Genomic DNA, 23139 nt, shown 5'->3' on the forward strand with positions numbered 1-23139 from the left:
TGAAACCAACAGAGAATTTATTAATATGAATAAATAAAAGCATTCTTGTCGAATAAAACTGACAGAAAATATATTAATAATAAAAAAAATTATAAACCACTTTCTGCATTTTCCATATTCACTGCACTTTCTGCATTTTCCATATCCCCTGCATTCACTGCATTTTCCATATTCAACCTATGTTTCAAATCCTTCATCCGACAACATGTTTGACAGGGAAGAATTTGTATGGGCACACCAAAACTGTCACGGTTACTAGAATTCAGACTAATAGATTTCCTCGTCGAAGCGAAGAGAAGGAGAAGGAAATGAAGAAACTAACATCTACAAATTTATACACAACAAAAATTTACTAACCACATATTTACATTTTATAAGCATCAGCTCCTGTATAGCCCATCGACTTCACTAGAGGAACTAACACCTACAAATTTATACACAAAATTTTTTTACTACCAATGTAAAATCACCAAGAAATAAACCCTATATTTACCTCACGATTCACGGCAAAAGTTGGGCAGTATCGACCGATCATATATGCCATTCGGTTTTCATCTGAAACCGCGAAATTGCACAAAACCCATTAAAAATTAAACAGAACCCATTAAATTTGAACAAAACCCACTAAAATTTGAACAAAACCCATTAAAATTGAGCCGAAATTGAATAAATATTTTAGACAGAGTGTACGGACAGAGTGATAAAGGCCCATCTTGCTCATGGGGACGATGTCGCCTGGCTTGTAAGCAACAGATATGCAGGGCAGCACGGAGAAAGAAATCAACAGAGGGAGCAGCATGAGTGAGAACCTCGACCCCCTTCCACTTCCCGTCATCTTGTAATTTCTATCGCTTTGACTCGATCTTCTGAAGTTGGAGACTGGAGATTATCGGTGATGCAGTCGACGGGCAGAAATGTGAAGGAATTCTTATTTCGGGTTTGACGTTTGGAGAAAAGGGGGAAGGAAGGGGGAAAAGGGAAGGCAGGAAGAGATCGAGGGGTTTTATTCTGAAAAATTTTATTACTGTTAGTTAAAACCAACAAAAATATTTTTTAAAATATAAACCAATAGAAAATTTTTACTACTGTCAGTTAGAAAAAAATGGCGGTAAAAATCCTCCCAAAATTTTAAATTCTCTCTCAAAATTTTTATTCCCCCACCTCACCCCCACCACAAAATTTTGTTACGATTTTAAAAAATAAAATAATAATTTTTTGGTTTAATAAATAAATAATATGTATTTAAATAGAATCCGTTTTTTAAAATTAAATAAATAATTGTTTGGTTTAATAGATAATAACCCATGTAAAATATGCAATAAAGAAACAAAAAAATAATTGTACAATGAAAATGTCATCACACAAACTAAATATTGTCCAATCAATACTTGAAAAACATAAATAAAAATTTAGCACAAATTACTTTTCCCACTTAAAAATTTAGGCAAATTTAACGGAGATATGCATTCTATGAAACTAGTTTCAATGATCTAATTGTCAAACTTGTTTGTAGATACTACAAGATCGCATACGTAAAAAATCACAAAAAAAAAAAAAAAACATTCAGAGATTAAGTAATGAAACAAAAGTTTTGGACGGTTATAAACGAAAAATCACAATTTAACGGTTATTTTAGCTCCAATTTTAATGATTTTTTTACAGCTACACTCCTCAATCCTATAAGAATGCAATGAATAAATTTGATCTTTAATTTAAAATATTTACACTAGTGGATACCACAAAATCTTATTTTATACTTAATGGAAGTATAACATTAACTCTTAAGTGTTTATTTAATCTACTGTTTTGATGCGATACACATTCTACGAAACTTTTTTTCAATGATCTAACCGTCAAATTTATTTGTACACACTTTAAGATCGCATACGGAAAAAATCACAAAAAACAAACATTCAGAGATTAGGTAACAGAGCAAAAGTTTTCGACGGTTATAAACGAAAAATCACAATTTAACGGTTATTTTAGCTCTGATTTCAATTATTTTTTACAGCTACACTCCTCGTCCCTATAAGAATGCAATGAATAAATTTGATCTTCAATTTAAAATATTTACACTAATGGATACCACAAAATCTTATTTTATACTTAATGGAAGTATAACATTAACTCTTAAGTGTTTATTTAATTTACCGTTTTGACGTGATACACATTCTACGAAACTTTTTTCAATGATCTAACCGTCAAACTTGTTTGTACACACTCCAAGATTGCACACGTCAAAAATCACAAAAAACAAACGTTCAGAGATTAGATAACAGACAAAAGTTTTCGACGGTTATAAATGAAAAATCACAATTTAACGGTTATTTTAGCTCCATTTTTGATGATTTTTTACTTTGTTCGTGTCGGTTATATCCGACTGGGTCATGAGTGAAATCTTTTTTTAAACCATGTGTTTATTTATTTATTTATTTTTAATTAATATAACATTTTAAAATAATAAAATAGTGAATTTCGGTTGGTTATACGAAACTTTTTTCAATGATCTAACCGTCAAACTTGTTTGTACACACTCCAAGATTGCACACGTCAAAAATCACAAAAAACAAACGTTCAGAGATTAGATAACAGACAAAAGTTTTCGACGGTTATAAATGAAAAATCACAATTTAACGGTTATTTTAGCTCCATTTTTGATGATTTTTTACTTTGTTCGTGTCGGTTATATCCGACTGGGTCATGAGTGAAATCTTTTTTTAAACCATGTGTTTATTTATTTATTTATTTTTAATCAATATAACATTTTAAAATAATAAAATAGTGAATTTCGGTTGGTTATAACCACCATAATACTAAAATAATAACCCCCAGATGTGTTTGATATCAATTACATTGCATCTAGATGTGAAAATGTAAAACCTTATCTCTAAACAGAAAATTTATTTATTTTTTTTATATTTTTAATTTTTAAGTTATCTGTAATCTTAATGTAGAAGCTGATACTTTAATTTTTTTGTATATTTTTTAAATTATCTATTATCTTAATCTAGACCATGAGAGTTGTACAAACTGTAAGTTCTCTGATTTAGTGAGTAATAAAGTAAAATTATACAAAGGATTTACACAGAAAAAGATTTTGGAGACTTGTATACTTTTAGGTTTGGATGACATATTGAAAAGGAGATTGAAAAGAAAACAACTTGTGAAAATGCGGTTATTTAAGATAAATTTAAGAAAAATATTTTATACTTTACATATCAAATTGTGTATGATCTCCAATTCGATATGTCTCAATGTTGTTTAATTTATATGATGAATGAAAAATATATCAAGATTGGCAACGTTGATCTTGAGTTTATATAGTAGTTTAGGAAATTGGAAGGTTTGGGGATGTAAATGAGAAATGGTCAAGGAGGGAAGCCAATCAAGAACAAAAAGAAAAAAGCGAAAAATGTGTATGATTATCGTTTGAAGGGAAATGACGGAAAGGACTATAGGTCCTGCAGATTAGTATCCCACAGGTCCATGAGTGAAAAAAATAATATTTAAACCATGTGTTTATTTATTTATTTTTAATCAATATAATATTTTTAAATAATAAAATAATCAATTTCTGTCGATTATAATCGTCAGAATACTAAAATAATAACTGCTAGAAACTAAAATAATAAAATAGTCAATTTTTGTCGGTTATAACCACCATCATTAACTTAAAAACCGTCGGAATATGTTAAAAAGAATTAAAAAAAAAAAATTAAAAAATACTGGCGGTTATAATAATTTTATGGCGGTTGCATCCGACACTAATATCCACCAGGAATTTATGTTGGATATAACCAACAGGATTTCATTGTTATCCGACACTAACTGAATGATGTGTCAGATATCTTTTATTTGACATGATGGCTTATTAAACCGCCACCATCATCCGATACCTAAAGCTAATATTGTAGTAGTGGTGAGTTGAAAGGGTTGGTTTGTGAGTTCGACTTCCTATAGGGAGATTATATTCACACACCTCAAATTACTTCTCCCACACATTTTTAATTTTTTAATATTTTTCTATCAAGTGTTAGTGATGTGTAGAAAATATTAAAAAAATTAAAAGGGTGTGAGAAAAGTAATTTGGGGTATGTGAATATAATCTCTCAGTATATATACTTTGAGTTATAGTGTTGCTTCGTTGGTTAGAAAGGGCTGTAGGTTTACATATGTTCTTGTGTTTTATTACGTCCAAAACTAAGAGCTTTGAGCCAGATATGAAGCACTTGAGAATTTTCTTCAAGTGTGATAGGAAACTGAAGTTCCTGATCAGGTGCTGCTATATGCATTTGGCATCATTATTTAAAGGCTTTGCTAATTTTCTTGGTATATTAGGTCGTGTTTTCAGCACATTTTAAAATTTCTCCACAACTGAATTTTCATAAAGAAATTTCTCTTATATAAATGTGGGTTTTGAGTCATTCCTAGCATTTTTGTTGCAAGTTACATTAAAACAAAGTTACACCATATTTTTTTTTATTTTATAAAAGTATGAACTTGAGTGTAGAAGGGAGTGCACATTATTCTGACTAATATTCTTATTTGCAATAACAAAGGAGACAACTCCTCATGTTAAAAGAAAAATAAAAAAAAGTCATGTGCATGCAATATACATGACGAACAATACTTGGCTACTCAAAGATAAGTAGAAACTCATACTCAAAACTCTTAATGTTTTAATCGCAGAACTTTGTACTTATGATAAGAACCGTTCATACTATGAATCACATTATAAAGATTATCTCTGCAAAAAATAAATTAAAACTAAGGTCGTTTAGTCAATCTATTGTGCAAATACGTAGACGGTTCATAATGCTTTTACCAATACCGTTCATTTGTTTTTAAATAGTTTGATGACTAAACGACATTAGTTTTAATTGATTTTTTTGCAGACAATCTTTATATAGTGATTTATAATATGAACGGTTTTGATTATAAACACGAAGTTCTATGAATTGACAACGAATAATTTTGAGAAATTTTAAGTAGGAGTTTCTACTCATCTTTGAGTAGCCAAGTATTGTTCATATATGACATTACATTTCCAAAAGTCGACCAGTTGTGTTTACATAGTTGTCTAAAATTCTACATACTAGCATTCATGCACGCGCTCACGCGTGTGCAGAAGACATTTTTTAAATCACGACGTGCTACGCACGATGTGGAGCCAAAAATAATCACAAGGCGACACGTGGATTTTTGGATAGAGGAGGACAAAAATACCCTTGAGGCATACTGGGATTCCTACGCGCAAGCAGCAGACAATCATCCCTTAACCAAGTCAAAAGTGCCCAAAGAAGGTAACAAATTCAAAATTATTTCATCCTTCCTCATTCCATATTAAGACATTTTTTTAAATCACGACGTGCTACGCACGATGTGGAGCCAAAAATAATCACAAGGCGACATGTGGATTTTTGGATAAAGGAGGACAAAATTACCCTTGAGGCATACTGGGATTCCTACGCGCAAGCAGCGGACAATCATCCCTCAACCAAGTCAAAAGTGCCCAAAGAAGGTAACAAATTCAAAATTATTTCATCCTTCCTCATTCCATATTCTTTACAAAGCAATCATTCCATAACCTTCAAAACATTCCATAAAAATTAAGTTAATTGGTTAATTAATGGATTTATTCCCTAATTAATCCATTAATTACCAATTAATCACCCATTACACACCAAAAATACCCCGAAGGGGACCGACCAAGCTCTATATATTGAACCTCATTTTTCTCTAAAAAGCTAGGTCTTCACTCTTGCTAAAATTCTCCAAAACTCTCAAACATTTTTCTCTCTAAATTCTAACTTTGACATCGAATGTTCTTCGGCCAAAGCCTCCTCTTCATTTTGGGCGCGTGAGGCTTTTGGCCTTGACCTAAGGTGTTATTTGTTTTGTAGGTGCAATTTTGTCCAAGATCAAGGAGGAAGAAATTTGCATCCACATACGACTTACACATTTTAAATGTATTTATATGCGTGAATTGACAAAAGGAAAGTCAAATATCTGAAGTAAATGAATAATCTTATATCATGTTAGAAAAAATCCCTACAAACTAATTAAAACAGTTGAATTCACATAATAGAAAATAATATTTAGTAAACAATTGATTGAATCACATTATTGTTAGCTCATTGTGAGGCTAAGCCCACCGCCTTAGTGTAGATAATATCGTTCGTTAAAAAAAAAAAAATTTGACAACTAAGTTAATCACATTATTATACGTGTGTGAAAGATCTTTTTTATAATCAGCATTACCCCTCACAAACCAATCAAAGTAGCTGAATTCAAATAATAAAATCGATCTTTCAATTTCCATCTACATTATATTAAATTTACATTAAGAATAGAGAAAATAATATTTAATAAACAATTGATTGAATCACATTATTGCTAGCTCATTATGAGGCTAAACCCACCCTCTTAATGTACATAATATCATTTGTTCAAAAAAAAAAAAAAATCATCTGACAACTAATTTAATCACATTATTATGCACGTGCGAAAGACCTTTTTTTATAACCGTATTACATGCCTCTTAAATGCTTTGAACGTGTTTAAAAATAAAGAAAAATAATATTTAATGAACAACTGATTGAATTACATTAAAAATAGAGAAAATAATCTTAGATCATGCTCCACCTTATAAACCAACTAAAGCAGCTGAATCCGGATAATAAAATCGGCCTCTATGAATTTAGATTAAGAGTAGAGAAAATAATATTTAATAAACAACTGATTGAATCACGTTATTGCTTGCTCATTGTGATGCTAAGCCCACCCTCTTCTCCTTATTGTAGATAATATCGTTTATTAAAAAAAAAAAAAATTCATTTGACAACTAATTTAATCACATTATTATCCGAGTGAGAAATTTTTTTTTTATAATCGGCATTACACGCCTCTTAAGATGTTTTGAACGTATTTAAAAATAGAGAAAATAATATTTAATGAACAACTAATTGAATCACATTATTGCTAATCTATTGTGAGGTACTAATTATTAAAAAAAAATTGTACAAAAAAATAATTATTAAAAAAACACTATTAAAATGACGAAAATACCTCTGCCACATTTAATGCATTATTTTAGGTTGCTTTTGAAGTTTTTTTGATTGAGGAGTATTTCTGTCCAATTACTTTTTATGAAGCTTGTGATACCAAAAAAAATTGTATTCATTGAGCTATTCGCTTTATATACAAAGATACATAAGCTACTACCAAGCCAAGAAACAGAAACAAGGACAGCCATTCATTAAGATAACGTCAATCTATCTGATCCAAGAAAGCCTTTAGATTCTTGTCCGAAGACCCACCTTCACTCACAGCCTCTCGTGCCAAATCTTTCCATTTCTTAGCATTCCTTCTCATCTCTTCACCAATCTCCCCACTTCCCATGACCAAGTCCAAACACCTGTTGAGTTCCTCACCCGTAACAATCCCCTTCTCATTTGGTGTCACCCTCGCTCCTGTCTTCCAAGTGTCCTCTATCAACTTGGCATTCGTTCCTTGGTCCGTCCACTGAGGAAACGCCACGACTGGCACCCCCGAAGCCAAGCTTTCCAAACTTGAATTCCACCCACAATGTGTCACAAAGCAACCCAACGAAGGACTTGACAGAACCTCCACTTGACTGCACCACGGCACTATCTTCCCTAGCTCTTCCAATTCCTCTCTGCAACTCAACATCTCTTCTTCTTCCTTCACCTCATTATCTTCTCCATTCTCATCGACTTTATCTCTAATAACCCACAAGAACGGACGGCCGCAATCCAACAGCCCTTTGGCGATTTCCTCCATTTGGGCCTTTTCCAACACACAAATGCTTCCGAAGGACACATAAATCACCGACCCCTCCGGCTTCAAGTTCAGCCACTCCAGGTACGGAGAGTCCTTTGATTTTTGGAAAAGATCGCCTCCAAATGACTTGTCCGATGGATCCTTGGCGTCCAAGAAAGTGGTCGGAATCAATGGCCCGACTCCAATCAAATTGTACTTTTCAATTGCTTTTAAGGCTTCAGGCTCTAGTGCATCGAACGTGTTCACTAGAATGGTCGGGTGGGTTTCTCTCTCCAGCAGATCCATCTGTTCTTGAAACAACGGGAGGGCGAAAGTGTACGGATTTGTATCCACCATGAAGGAGGGAAGGTCTCGGCTTGTAAGAGATAATGGCAAACCTGGTAACTGTATTGAACATGGAAGGGCATCGTTCGTACCAGAACCAGTATTATCCCGGATGAGATCTTTGTACCCGTTAAAGTAATAGTAGTAGATGTCGAAAACCGTGGCTGGTTGAATCCAAAGCATTACATTTGGGAGGTGAAGTTCATGCGCCACGTTCGCGGCCCAAGGGAGAAGTATTGTGCAGATTAGGCAAGTGTAAGGGTGACCCTCGTTTGCACTTGAGACTACAAGGTCGGTGATGGCTTGTGCTCCGCGGCGCCGCAGCTCCGACATGTAGTGGTCGATGTTGTCACCGGGCTTAAACCCGTCGTCGTACCCATCAGAGAAGAGTGCGTAGGTCAATCCATCTGGAATTGAGTCATTGCCTATGCGGTGACGGGCGGAGAGGCAGGTAACGAAGGTGACCTGGGCACCGGTAGTGTTGATAAGACGCTTGGCGAATTGGAAGGAAGGGTTGATGTGGCCTTGAGCCGGATATGTGACAAGTAGAAAGCGGTGTTGCACCATGGCAAGCATATGCGATTGCGGAGGTGCGCGGTGGAGCGTGGAGTTGTTCGAAGTAGATTAAGTAGGTACGTAGTTGACTGGTGGAAAATTTGGTGCCGTGGGCTTATTAGCTTAGTGAAGTTGAAATTCTTGTGGGAGTACGTATTCAAGGTGGGGAATGTGGTGTGGGGATGGCGAGGCTTAAATAGGGGTTTGGGTGCAGAAATGTGACGCCTGTGGTGACGAATTGAAGGCGCTGGAGACAAAGCAAAGATGAGAAGGGCATTTTTGATTTGTGGTCTTCTCGAGGCATGCATATAATATTATGGGTAATGAAACCCTCATTACATATTTATATCATTATTTGTATCATCTTTATAATAATGATGAGATTTATATGTTTTGATGAACCCTACCTCTGAGAGATTTGTAGTATTATCCTATTTATATCATATTTTGTAAATTATATGATCTAATTGTTGATGACTTGATTATTACTTAAGCATTAATTAATGTGATTATTTTTCATTAATAACATCTTATATAATGTAAAATTTTAATTTAAAATTAATCTACCTAGCATTACTCTTTTAAAATTGGTTTCATCAAACTTCGTAGCACATCACGTGGTCTAATTCCAATCGAATGTGGTAGTACAGACAAATTAATCCATCACCGAAAACTGATAAGTACACATGCTAGAGTATGATTTGTTAGTTTAATTAATTATTATTTCGATTTGTGTGGTTGGCCGAATAATATATTAGGCCTCGTTAAGTCAGGCTTCGGAAGTGAGGCCATGAATAATTGGGTTCGTACTAAAGAGCCTACACGGTTCATTATAGATGTGACTTTGAGGTCTGGTCCTCAATACTAGAAAAAAACTCATACAACAGTTGAAGTTATTATAATTTTTAAAAGAATCCTTTATTTGTAGCCGTTGAATCAAATTTCAATAGTCTGGAAGAGTGAACTTGATGGACTACATGAAAGGGATCCGGAGAGGATCCCTTTCCAAACTAAAGTCCTAAAACTAAAAGAAGGACCAAATTTGTTTCTTATGGTCCCAAGCCGAAAGGAGGCGTGTTGAAATATCTCACATCGATATAATGAAAGAGAAAATAAGAGTTTAAATATCATAATTTTACTCAAACTAATATTGAGGTCTTTTGTGATAAAAATCTCACACATGTTAAACTGTGCAATTGCTAATTAACAAATTGGAAACAATATCGATAATGTTGGAAGTGGATTTTTATCCGTCTTTCTGATAATTTGACAAAGTAAACACACATACACTCCATATGTTGTAATTTAGTACGATATGAAGCGTAAACAAATAAGCAACCAAATAGTTTGGGTGAAATGGAATATGAAATAACCTCTACCGTGGGACTCATTGTCTATTTTATATAATATAATGCTTTAGATATCTTTCATCTTATCATTACATTATCCTAAATTCCTAATCCTGCTAAGATTCCTAGTCAGACTAAACTTCCTTAATTAAGCTAGATGGTTGTAGTATTGTCTTCAATCAAGCATGCGTGATCATTAGTGCATGAATTCGCTTTCTATTTCTCATTAAGTTAATAGTACATAACATGGACTAGTAGGTTTGACGTGGTAAGAGAGACGAGCGAATTTACTGACCACAAACTGATTAATACACATACAAATTTATGATTTCTCTAGTTAAGGGCCTAGGGCCCCGTTTATCATATGCCGAATTTGATTGGTCTAGCTGCATCACACTAAAATTGATTGGTCTAGCTGTATCACACTAACTTTCGTTTGTCAACAACCATTGATGACGTATCTTATAGGAGAGGTGAGCATGCCAAAAAGTACAAAAAGTGTGGCATGACCGTTGTCACACATTTAGTAATAGCTACTCTAGCAACAACACTCTTGCTCTGTGGCTATTGCTCCCTCTTCTTGCACTATTGTTGATCCTAAAAATTATCAAACTTATGTGACGCGCATGCCAAGTAACTAAGAATTAACAACGTCCTTCTTGCGGTTGATGCAGGTGTGCCACCTCACCGCCGAGGTGAATCAGGGCGAGTGAAATGAGTGTGGTGGTAGTGTCGATTGCGCTGATGGCTTCTAGACCTAGGGTTTTGCTAACTTGAAGACAAGGTTGCAAATCTCGCGGTGAAGTTCAATCAATGATTCAGCTTTCGTTGTGCGGAAGGGGTAACCTGAGAACACATCACTTCGCTGAAGCTTATGAGATGATCTCTTGAGACGAAAGAATAGAGAATTCCTTGTCCGCCGAGACTTGAATAGATAACCAACAAGGATAGGAGAATTGTTTAACCAAACTAAAGGTCTCCTAAGTCAGGCATGTTCTACGCCTCCAATGTTGTTTAACCAAACTGAAGGTGTTGCCGGTTATTGACATAGTGATGTTTAACCAAGCTAAATATTTGTCAATGGGGAGGGGTTAATGAATAATTAGATTTTTTTATTTTTTATTTTTTCAGGTTGTGGAGGGTTTCTCATAAAAGGGTTGATTTGTGTGTGAGCGAATACAGCCGAGGAAGGAACACCTCTAGACCTAGGGCTTTAGGGTTCGGCAACTTCAACTATATCCTTGAAAATATAAGTACGCCGAATAGGTATCAGGCTGTAAGGACAAAGATATTCAAAGGAAATTAGATCTTTATGGTGAATGTTGTTCGGCAGTTTGAATGTCGAACTTCCAAATGCACTTGCAAGTAACTACTTATAGAACATATCACTTTGTTGGGGGAGCTAATAAAGTGACCGCTTTCAGCGAAAGTATCAAAGACTCTTCGTTGGCTGAGACTTGGAGGTAGCCAACTAAACCAGAAGTAGTACTGCTCAACCAAATTGAACTTACTCTTAGGCCGACTAGTTCAACGACTCCAATGACTTTTACCTGAACTGAATATGTTTCCGATTAGCCAACCCAATGATGTTGCAACGAAGTAAATTTGTACTGACGAAGGGATTAGGATAATTGGTATTTTTCTTAGGATTGTGAGAAGAGTTTCGGACAGAACGAGGTTCTTTGTGTAGAGCGTTTGAGTTGTTTGTTAAGTTGAAGGGGAATTTTCACGTTGCAGAGCCTCACATATTTATAGGACAGCAATACTTTGGCTAACAGGTTCCGTAACCAATTCGAACTGCAGCACGCTCTTGGAGCTTTATCCCATTTTACTTGCTAAATATCCGATGCTTAAGTCCAGATAACATCTCATGAGAAATAATTCTCATTTGGGGTCATGTGCATGATGAGACCTACTTCCCTCCTAAGATGGGACTCTATCATTAGTTACATGGAAGATATCATATCCTTTGCCCTGACACGTTGCATGCATATCCACATAAGTTACAAATAACAAACCTATTTGATGTGCTTCTCACCGTGCCCATCTTAATGGTCATTTTGTTAGAATTTCTCTATCCTACATTGGTCAGAAGGCTTGAGAACAAACTTTTTAAATAGAATTACTTCACTCTAACTAACACCGTGACCTTTTGTGATAAAACCTCACACCTAACGAATTGAGCAGGTGGTCAAGTGGGGACAGTATCGGTGTTGTTGGAGTGGGCTCTCGGCCCATCTACTTGAAATTTAACATGGTGAAAGGGATTTTACCACCTGCCAAAGTAGGGATAAAAACAGACAAAATACTTGCAAGAGAACAAGGTAGTTGTAGTATAAACGGCTCAAGCAAGGTCGTTTCCGCAGGAATTGAATAAATAATTTATGTAAATACCAAATCTTAATTAATTATTTAAAAACAAAGATTGAAAAAAGTTGATTTTATAACCTAGAATATTAAAAATGAATTTTAAATTAAAACAAATAAATAACTTGACAAAGTAAAGAAAACAAAAGAAAATAGTTTTGAAAACCAAATTGTAAAAACCTAGGGTTCCGCTGTCCCCTTAACAATCCTATGTAGATTTGCTAATTACTTATGAATTACCCTTGCAACTTTGAAGGTTAGGTTTTCCTTATGCATATTCTACTTGTGGCATTCAAGCTAGAACGTATATCAAACATGCAATCCGTCTGTGGCATTCAGATCAAAGATAAACATGCATGACTCATTACGCTTTGGGAAAACCCTTTGAAAAACCATGTAAGCCCTAAGACGTGGCATTCGACCTAGGTGAATTACAACTATCAATCACAAGAAGCAATACTCAATTCCCTGATGGCATTCCGACCGAATTGCATCCGATTACTTATCTAAACATCCTAATGGTAGCTAAGCATTAAGATATATGGACAGTTTAAAGCACAGTGATTAATAATTCAAAGCATGCATGCATAATATCATAAACAATTAAATAAAAACTGCGTATTCATGCTAAGGCTCAAGGCATCGCCCTAGCAAACGAAAATTAGCTACGAACAACCATAAAACAAAATATTATTAAAAACATGGATAGAAAACACCTTGAAAATAAACTTGAATCGTCAAAATCAATTCTCCAAATAGTGCGTGCGTTCTCCTCCAATGTTGCGTAAAAAACCCTAATGGCTAACAAGCCTTATTTATACTACTCTAATTAAAATCCTCCTAGTAAAAAGTCTTAGAATAAAACGAGGAAACCTAATAACTTGGTAAATTCGTCCAAAAATCTGCACAGCCACGTTTTGGACCTAAATCAGCTCCAAACTAGCCCAAAATAGTTGAGTTTAAAGCTTGAACTATTTTGAACACTTCTCCAGAAGGTAACGAACCCATCTGAGGTCATCTTGGGCTCCAAAAACCTCAGTTTAAGCCCAGAAACGTCACTTTTCAGCAACGCGTACTGCTTCATTATTTTATCACTAGAAAATAACCGCTAGGTAGAAAAATCCCAATTTTTGACATAGAGATGGCAAGAGACACATGAACATCCTCCAATTTGAATCACTCCAAAATTCGTCCATTTGATCACGTTCCGCTCCAGAACAAGTCGAATGTCCTATGTTGAAAATATAAAGCAAAGTATCAAAATTCTACCAAAATAATCAATAAACTAATATTAAGAATAGGGTAAAATATATAATATAATATTAACTCATCAAAATACCCCCAAACTTAGCTTTTTGCTTGTCCTCAAGCAAAACAAAACTCAAAAACAAAGATAAAAACTAACAAACTAGAAACTTAACTAAAACTAAACTAAGACAAAATTTTCATCTTCAAGTTGCAATCCATGGAAAACGTTAAAAATCAGAACATCTTTTTAAAAGTTCCGACGAATCCCACCGCAGAGTCTAAGCCATTTAGAATCAATTAGAAAAGAATTCATGAACTTCCTTTGGTGTAAAGTGAACCAATATAACTAAGGAGACTTGACGAAACCCCTACCTTTCGTCCTATTTATTTAACACTTCACACACATAATAACTTGATATATATATATATATATATATATAAATAATTATTTTTTCATTTTTTTTTCTTCTAGTAATAGTGGTGGTCGTGCAATGTCAATTCCCTTAAGCTTTCGATCCAGCCCATGCAACGAGCTTTAGGTCAATGACTCCCAAACCATAAATTCATCATGTCTTATTCTCTGTGCTGCTTGGATCCCCACCCCCAAACTTCAATGTAATTATATTTTGAAAGAAGTGTGAGAGAGTGAAAGAGTGAAAGGGGTCCATTATCATAGAGGTCTTCTTAACATCCCCACTGTGAGTATCCCTGAACCTCATCCTGTGCTCCTTCTGTATCCTGTGCTTGCATTTGTGTTGAATTTGACTCCCATGAATATTCTTAATTTCTTATGAATGTGATGAATGGATGGTTGAATGCATACTGAGATGAATGGATGGTTCAATGCATGTATGGATCCATAGAGTAGTTGAGATTAGATCGAATCAGTACTGAATGCAGCTTGCAATCACAAATAAAAAACCTAATTAGATAAGTAAAGAAAAATAACAAGAATTAAAAATTGCAATTTTTTTTTTCAATTTTCTGATTTTTAATATTTTTTTTATTTTTTTATTTTTGTAATTAGGAATAAAAACTGGAAAATAAAATAAACGAAATAAAAAGACAAGAGTTAGAAAAATTGGGTTGCCTCCCAATTAGCGCTTTAGTTAACGTCTATAGCTAGACGGAGTGGAATGTTGATGATCATGTCACTTGTTCTTGTAGAGTCAACCAATCTTTGACAGCATCATCGGGCAATAGTAGGTAAGGATTGACTTGAATTGTGCATTTGAATTCATTGGTTGAATCTTTCTTGTCCACCCTTTTGTGTGAATTAGTCTTTGAAACCAAATAAAGTCCCTTCCAGCGAGGCTTGTGTCTCCCTTGAACTGACTTCAATCTAGTATTTAACACCCACAATTTATGTACTGGCCGAATTTCTTGACAAAGAATTTGGCTGTCACGAAGCTTTATCTTTTTTTCCTTGTAAATTCTAGGCTTCTTGTAGGACTCCATATGAATTTCCTCAAGTGTGATCGGTTGTGCAAGCGCACATATTGTTACAACATCTAAAATTTTCTCCTCACCACCCGTCTGCCTTGTATCCAAATATGTTTGAATATTCATGCATTCTTGCTGCTTAGTGGGTTGACTTGATTGCTTTGGAGCTTTCTCAGTTGCATCCCGTAGCGGCATATTAATGTACACTTTTGCATGTGTCTGCAGAGAATCTCGAGTGTGCTGATCTATTGTGGTCTGCTACAGCCTTTGGGAAAAAGGCATAGGTGGCTCAATCACTTGGGTAATAACAGATTCAGGGGAAAGTTCAGGGTCAGCTAGTGTTGTTTCCTTCGTTGGGCATGTGTCACTGGCTGATGGCTCTTCTATTTCATACTCTTCCATCCAATTATCGTTGGTGTTTTCCCATCTCAATGTTTGATCTGCTGAGCACTCCTTTGAACCTTGTGGGTTCGCAATTGGTTGATTATGGACATTGGAATTGGAATCGTTTTCTTGTTCTGCCAATTGATATGTGAGTTGCCCAATTTTCTGCGCAAGATTGTCAATTGAATTTATCATATTCTGCGTTTTTTGGGTACTGCTCTCCGTATACAACCTAGTGGACTCCTCCAATTTAGTGATCTGGTCCTCCCAAGAATGTTTTTGTGACCCACTGAGTTGCTCAAACGTCTGTTGATTGCTTACCCACATAGAATTTTGATGCACTGGCCATGATGGATTCTAAAAATTTGAGTAGGAAGTGCACCTAGGCTTTTGAAAATTGTTCTTCATATTGATATGGTGCTGCACAAACTCTGGAAAAAACTGCCGTTGAGGACAATACATAATATCATGCGTATTCAAATTGCAAAGAGCACAAACTGTAGGTACTTCTTGTGAGGCTCCAAACCAAACCATTGCTGCAATGCTCTTAAAACCAGCAAATTATTACCTAAAATAAAATAAAATAAAACCAAGTAAATAAAAAGATATATACAAAAATAATTAACTAAGAGTTGATAAACACAAATTATTTAAAACAATCCTCGGCGATGGCGCCAATTTCTTGATAGGGATTTTACCACTTGCCAAAGTAGGGATAAAAACACACAAAATACTTGCAAGAGAACAAGTAGTTGTAGTATAAACGACTCAAGCAAGGTCGTTTCTGTAGGGATTGAATAAATAATTTATGTAAATACCAAATCTTAATTAATTATTTAAAAACAAAGATTGGAAAAAGTTGATTTTATGATCTACAATATTAAAAACGAATTTTAAATTAAAACAAATAAATAACTTGACAAAGTAATGAAAACCAAATTGTAAAAACCTAGGGTTTCGCCGTCCCCTTAACAATCCTATGTAGATTTACCAATTACTTATGAATTACCCATGCAACTTTGAAGGTTAGGTTTTCCTTATGCATATTCTACTTGTGGCATTCAAGCTAGAATGTATATCAAACATGCAATCCGTCTGCACAACCACGTTTTGAACCCAAATCAGCTCCAAAATTGGCCTAAAATAGTTGAGTTCAAAGCTTGAACTATTCTGAACACTTCTCCAAAAGGCCACGAACCCATCTGAGGTCATCTTGGGCTCCAAAAACTCAGTTTAAGCCCAAAAACGTCACTTTTCAACAACGCGCACTGCTTCTTTATTTGATCGCCAGAAAATAACCGTTTGGTAGAAAAATCCCAAATTTTGACACAAAGATGGCAAGAGACACACGAACGTCCTCTAATTTGAATCACTCCAAAATTCGCCCATTTGATCACGTTCTACTCCAGAGGAAGTCGAATGTCTTATGTTGAAAATATAAAGCAAAGTATCAAAATTCTACCAAAAAAATCAATAAACTAATACTAAGAATATGGTAAAATATATAATTTAATATTGACTCATCACATGGTATCAAAGCTAGGGGACGGGCCCATACATCCACGTGAATGGGTGGGTCCCCATTGGCCTCGTGCGAACGAGTTAGCCCTGGTTTGGCTTCACGTGGTTGTCGATGTGTGGAACTTCACATGTGACCTATAAAATGGGGTCTCACGTGCGGGGGAGTGTTAGAATTCCTCTGTCCCACATCGGTCAGAAGGCTTGAGAATAAGCCTTTTAAATATAATTACCCCACTCTAACTAACACCGATGCCTTTTGTGATAAAACCCTACACCTGACGGATTGAGCAGGTGGTCAAGTGTGGACAGTAGCAATGTTGCTGGAGTGGGGACACATCCTCAAATGCTCCTTGTGCTTCAAAAGAGAGTCCATAACTCCTGGAGCTTTATTTCTCCCCTGAGTCCATCGTCAGTGAAATCATGGTACACCAAGGAAAGAGGATCCTCTCCGGATCTTCTTGGTGGGGATCTTAAGGATCCTCACATCCTAACCGTTTATTGTACATTTAGTTTTAATCAGGTACTATTTATATTTAATTTTAAATAAAAAAATTCAAATAATTTTTAACTGCGATGAATGACTAAGATGTGAGAATTCTTAAGATTCCCACCATTTGAATCCAGATGGAATCCAAATCTTAATAAATGATAGGATGAGACAAAATTGTAACTGTGTTGGAGAAAAAGTCTGTCAACTTCGCTTTTGTTGCACGCGGGACACCTTGTGTAATATTGGGTCCAGACAAGTTTACTCTAAAAGACAAAGAGTGAAACTGTGAATAGCAAGAGTGCCTCCTCAACCGGTTTACCATCGGCCACATGTGATCATTTGCATGTCTTATGATCAGGGCCGGCCCTGAGAATTTGGGGACCCTGGGCGAGCCTTCAAAGTGGGGCCCGAAAGTTCTCGGACTCTTTGCATATTGGTATGTAGTAAAAAGAATTTGCCAATTACATAAAAAGTCTATTTCTTCATTGAATATTATTAAAAATTAATATAAAAATGAAACAGATATACTAACATTACTTAAATATTACATGTCACATGTCTTTAGACGCAAATACACTAAGTGTTTGCAGTCAAGAGTCTAAGATTGAGAGTGAAGAGCAATAAAACTTGATGATCAAGAGAGTAAAAAACAATAAAACTTGATTGACAAATATAATAATTCAACAACGCCAAGTGGTTCTCTTGTGTTGTGACATCCCGTCCCGGGATTATTAAAACGTACGTGTGAAATTACAATTTTACCCCTAGTGTGTTTTTCGTCAAGTTGTGGGGTTGTTTTGTGTGTGGTGGCATGTGTTGGGCCACACACACACACCTGCACACTCTCTGTCCTTCCCTTTCCCTCTGTCTCTCTCTCCTTCTGTCTTCTTCCTCTTCCCCGAGTCCTCTATCCTTCTTCTTCTTCCTTCGACGTACGGACGAACATCAAAACCACCCAAATCCTCACAGATCGAGGAAACCAAGGACACATATGAGCTCGTGAGGTCGAGGCAAGCTCAGCCATACCCTTTTCAGGTGAGAAACACATCGTTTTCACGTCGTTTCGACGATGGCCGATTTGAGTACTGTTCATGCAATAGTTATGCTTTGAGTTTTAGGGATTTCTGAGCTTGTGGTTGTGTTTGTGAGGTTCCCAGGAGCTTGGGAGTAGCTCGTTGGTCGAATTTGGACGTCAGGATCCTTGGTTGTGGAGTTGGCCGGTTTTGGGAAGCTTGCACAGGTATAATCTAGTGAGTTTTAGACCTTAAAATGTGTATGGTTGTGTTCTTCTAGTTTAGGGCTTTAATTTGGTGCAAGAAACGTGGAAAAAGGTGGAAAAACGAGAGAGTTATAGCGATTTGCAGGTTTTCCGGCGACGGTGCCGGCGACGGCGTCGGGGACTGGCCGGAGAAGAAGTAGGAATATTCCGTTAAGTTTAACGGAATATTCCTGATGGCAGGGGTTAAGTCTAACGGAATATTCCGTTAGTTGACGGAATATTCCTGACGGCGTCAACTGACGCCGTCAGTGTGCAATGCACGTGGCCGCGCGTGGGGGCGCGTAGGGCCGTGCCTTGGCCGGCGCGTGGGGGCGCGTGCGTGGTCCAAAATTTTTTCTAAAAATATGGGCGTGATCCTGAGGTTGTGTAGATCGCGTTGGTATATTCATTTGTCCATTTTGAGCAATGTATGAGAAGTTATTACGAGAAACGGGTTATGTGCTTTAAAGTTAACGTTTTTATAGTTGTTTCGCATCTAGGTGACACGTACCCAGAGGACGAGCGTGCACACGCGAGACAGGGGGGCTACGACCCTTCTACATACCAGTGAGTGGGCTTTTGTTTTCCGTATATACCTATATACATATTAATTCCCAGAAATTAGTATAAATGCTTCGTTATATGCCATTTCTTTTATATATAATTGGTGGTTATGCATGAGTAGTGGCATATACGTTTAATTATATATTCAATTATGCATATGTCATATATATTTATATGTGGGTGCTGTGGAGGCATAGGTAAGTGCCAGGTAAACGTTATTTAACGATTGCATTAAATAGTGGTTAGAGATGCTTAGAGAGCTCATAACCTGCACCCCCGGTGTTAGTGCTTCCGCCCAGAGTAGGGCACAATCCTTCACGTGTTGTTCACCTCCCGCACCATACGCTCAGCTTGGATCCAAGCTAGGTGCATAGGCTTGTCGTACAGACCACAGTAGGTGGTTCCGACTCGTAGGTGACTCGCGATTATTCGCACAGCCTTCACGTGATCGTAGCACTAGAGCGTATATATATGTTACACCCAGGCCTGTCGTACAGACCACTTTAGGTGGTTCCGACTCGTGGGCAGGTTCAGTTATTGAGTTTGAGATTTGAGCTCTATATGCAGCCGTACAGGTCACATTAGGTGACTCCGGCTGCCAGAGGTTATGTTATTGATATGATTTATACCTGAGCACTTGCATATCATTATGAGATTTTGACATGGCATAGATTGAGCATGACTGGCATACCCTTAAGCATGTTTGGTATATCTATACATACGTTTATATGTTTATTTTCTGGGAAGTATACAGGTTTTACGGCGAGGGGTTAGATTGTATTTTGCTAAATGGTTTTCAAAAAGCTTTGTTTTTGCCCACTCACGCTTTTGTTTTGCGCCCCTCCAGGTTCTAGTTGCTTAGCCGTTGCGGTGGTTTCCCTTGGGAGCTTTTCGGCGTTCTGACAGACACTCCACATTGTAGGGTCGCCTTCGGGCGTACTGTCGTTGTCGTTTTATTTGGACTGCTATAGACCTGCTCTGAATTTGTATCACACTAACTAGCACTTATTCTAGTACTTGTATGCTAGTTTTTAATTATTCGTACTCTTATATTACTACTTACTAGCTTTCGCACGTGCACATGGCTACGTCACCTTTGTGTATCGGCCATCACGCTCCGATCTCGGTCGGGGTGTGTTAGTTTGGTATCAGAGCCAGGTTTGGCAGTCCTGTGTCCTTGTGAGTATTCTAATAACTTTGGTGTCTTCTGTCAGAACTATGCCGCCTCGTCGGGAACCCCGTCGCTCTTCTGAGCCTAGTTTCCCCGATATTACTCAGTTGGGGGAAGCTTTTGCTACAGCCCTTCAGGCAGTGATGCGCCCTCCCCAGATGACTCCTTTAGAGACTATGTACAATTTGAAGCTGGATAAGTTTAAGGGCAGTGAGGGACCCGAGAGCGCAGAGCGCTGGCTAGAACACATAGAGAAGACTTTCCGGGTGCTGCATAATCAGGGGAACTTGCCTATGGAGAGGTGGGTCGAGACGACCGCTTGGTTTCTAGATACGGAGTCGGCAACTTGGTGGGAGCAGGAGCTTCGTAGGTTGACTCCGGATCAGAGGATTGATTGGAATGTTTTTACGGGGTTGTTTAGGAGAAGGTATGTGCCCCCTGAGTACATTGACCGTAAGAAACAGGAGTTTTCCGAGTTAAAACAGCGGAAGATGTCAGCGAATGAGTACTACCGTAAGTTTACGGACTTGTCTCGTTATCACCCTGATGTCGCTGGTAATCCGGCGGAGATGCTCCGTCTTTTCCGTTTGGGCACTAGGAAGAAGTGGCGTTCCATGGCGTCTACTGTCCACAGCGAGACTTATCGGGACTTCTATGAGATACTGTTGAGGATCGAGGACTCCGAGAATATGTCGAGCGATACTGATGAAGAGAAGGACGGCAACCAGAAGAAAGATGACAAAGGCAAAGGTCAGGCATCGCTCGGGACCCGCCAGACTCAGAGCTTCAAGAGAGGTGGAGCTAGTTCTAGTTCTTCGAGTGGTGGCTTCAGTGCCACTGGACAGGGTCGTGGAGGTAGATTTTCTGGTGGCGCTAGAGGCCAGAGGCAGGGCGATGGTGGTCGAGGTAGAGCCCCTATTTGCCGCAGGTGTAACAACCGGCATTTCGGCGAGTGTCGACGTGGTAGCAGTGGTTGCTTCACGTGTGGACAGGTGGGACATAGAGCGGCGAATTGTCCCCAGGGTCAGCAGCAGCAGAAACCGCAGCAGACCTTTATGCCACCACCTGCACCGCTCCAGCAGATTCAGGGTACTAGTAGCTACGGCCAGACGAGTCGAGGTGGTGCTTACCATTATCAGGGTGATGCTGTTCCTTATGCTCCGGGGCAGTATCAGTATCCCCAGGATCCCTATTCCCAGGGTGGCTATCCCCAGTATTCAGGCGGCTATATGCCGTATCCTCCAGCTCCAGCGGGTGGTTCTCAGTGGTATCAGGGAGGACAGTATTAGCAGGGGGAGATCACCACTAGCAGTGCAAGGTCTTCGAGACAATCAGGCCAGCCCAGTCAGGGGCGTGGTGCTCAGGGACGCGGCGTTCAGGCGAGCCGAGGCCGCGGCGGGCGTCAGCAGGGATAGGGGCGCCTTCACAATATTTCTCTGCAGGACGCTCAGAACAACCCAGACTTGATTATGGGTACGTTAAACATTCTTGGTTGTTTTGCTAGAGTCTTAATTGATTGTGGAGCTACACATTCCGTAATTTCTCATACTTTTGCTCAAGTAACGCAACCTCGCCCCACACCTCTAGGGTATGATTTAGAGTTTGTTATGCCTAGAGGAGAAAGTTGTGTCGTGAATTGTGTGTACCCAGGATGTCCAGTGATCGTAGAGGGAGTTGCTTTGTCAGCCGATCTTATCCCGTTAGATATTGTGGACTTTGATGTGATTCTGGGCACGGATTGGTTGCACTTCTATCGTGCCAACATTGACTGTTACGGGAAAGTAGTTACGTTTCACCGACCTGGACTACCTGTGGTTACTTTCGTGGGTGAGCAGAGTGGGGTGAGACATGGCGTTATTTCGGCGCTTCGAGCGAAAAAGTTGTTAACTAAGGGTTGTCAGGGGTATCTGGCTCATGTGGTACTGGATGAGACTGTTACTAGTAGAGTAGAGGATGTGAGAGTGGTCAGACACTTCCCTGATGTATTTCCCGAGGATTTACCGGGGTTACCCCCAGATCGAGACGTAGAGTTCACCATTGAGTTGATTCCAGGTACAAATCCTATTTCTTTAACTCCTTATCGTATGGCTCCCGCGGAGTTGAGGGAATTGAAAGTTCAGCTGCAAGAGTTAGTGGATAAGGGATTTATCCAGCCTAGTACTTCGCCTTGGGGCGCTCCAGTGTTGTTTGTGAGGAAGAAGGATGGAACCTTGAGGCTGTGCATCGACTACAGGCAACTCAATCGGGTGACGATTAAAAACCGTTATCCATTGCCTCGTATCGATGATTTGTTCGATCAGCTGAGAGGTGCTTGTGTATTCTCTAAGATTGACCTGAGGTCTGGTTATTATCAGCTGAAGATCAGTAGGGATGATGTCCCTAAGACGGCGTTCAGGACTCGTTACGGTCATTACGAGTTTCTGGTTATGCCATTTGGGTTGACGAATGCACCAGCCGCCTTTATGGATTTGATGAACCGAGTATTCCAGCCTTACTTAGATAGATTTGTCATTGTCTTCATTGACGATATTCTGGTGTATTCTAAGTCGAAAGCGGAGCATGTTCGACATCTTACTTTGGTGTTGAAAAGATTGAGGGAACACCAGTTATATGCTAAGTTTAGCAAGTGCCAGTTCTGGTTAGACCAAGTTGCGTTCTTGGG

The 23139-nt window shown here is 37.9% G+C and overlaps 2 long non-coding RNA genes and 1 pseudogene across 4 annotated transcripts; 1 reads left to right on the forward strand and 2 right to left on the reverse strand.

Moving 5' to 3' along the window:
* On the reverse strand, positions 1 to 1011 carry LOC137723542 (uncharacterized). 2 transcript variants are annotated; one of them, XR_011066936.2, is made up of 3 exons: positions 695 to 1002; positions 494 to 555; positions 1 to 424 (listed from the first exon to the last, which is right to left on the reverse strand). It is a non-coding gene; the product is annotated as an uncharacterized LOC137723542 (long non-coding RNA). The 2 variants fall into 2 exon arrangements; XR_015961363.1 differs by having other exon boundaries at positions 1 to 555; positions 695 to 1011.
* A 6150-nt stretch (positions 1012 to 7161) lies between these two features.
* LOC137722481 (phloretin 4'-O-glucosyltransferase pseudogene) lies at positions 7162 to 9199 on the reverse strand (annotated as a pseudogene). The gene has a single exon (XR_015961364.1). The product of XR_015961364.1 is annotated as a phloretin 4'-O-glucosyltransferase pseudogene (transcript).
* A 9000-nt stretch (positions 9200 to 18199) lies between these two features.
* On the forward strand, positions 18200 to 20214 carry LOC148697268 (uncharacterized). Its single transcript, XR_015961228.1, has 3 exons — positions 18200 to 18724; positions 19243 to 19309; positions 20154 to 20214. It is a non-coding gene; the product is annotated as an uncharacterized LOC148697268 (long non-coding RNA).
* The last annotated feature ends 2925 nt before the right edge of the window (positions 20215 to 23139 follow it).

Source organism: Pyrus communis, chromosome 4 (genome assembly GCF_041283825.1).
Source record: "Pyrus communis isolate YQ-2024b chromosome 4, ASM4128382v1, whole genome shotgun sequence".
NCBI classification, from domain to species: domain Eukaryota; kingdom Viridiplantae; phylum Streptophyta; class Magnoliopsida; order Rosales; family Rosaceae; genus Pyrus; species Pyrus communis.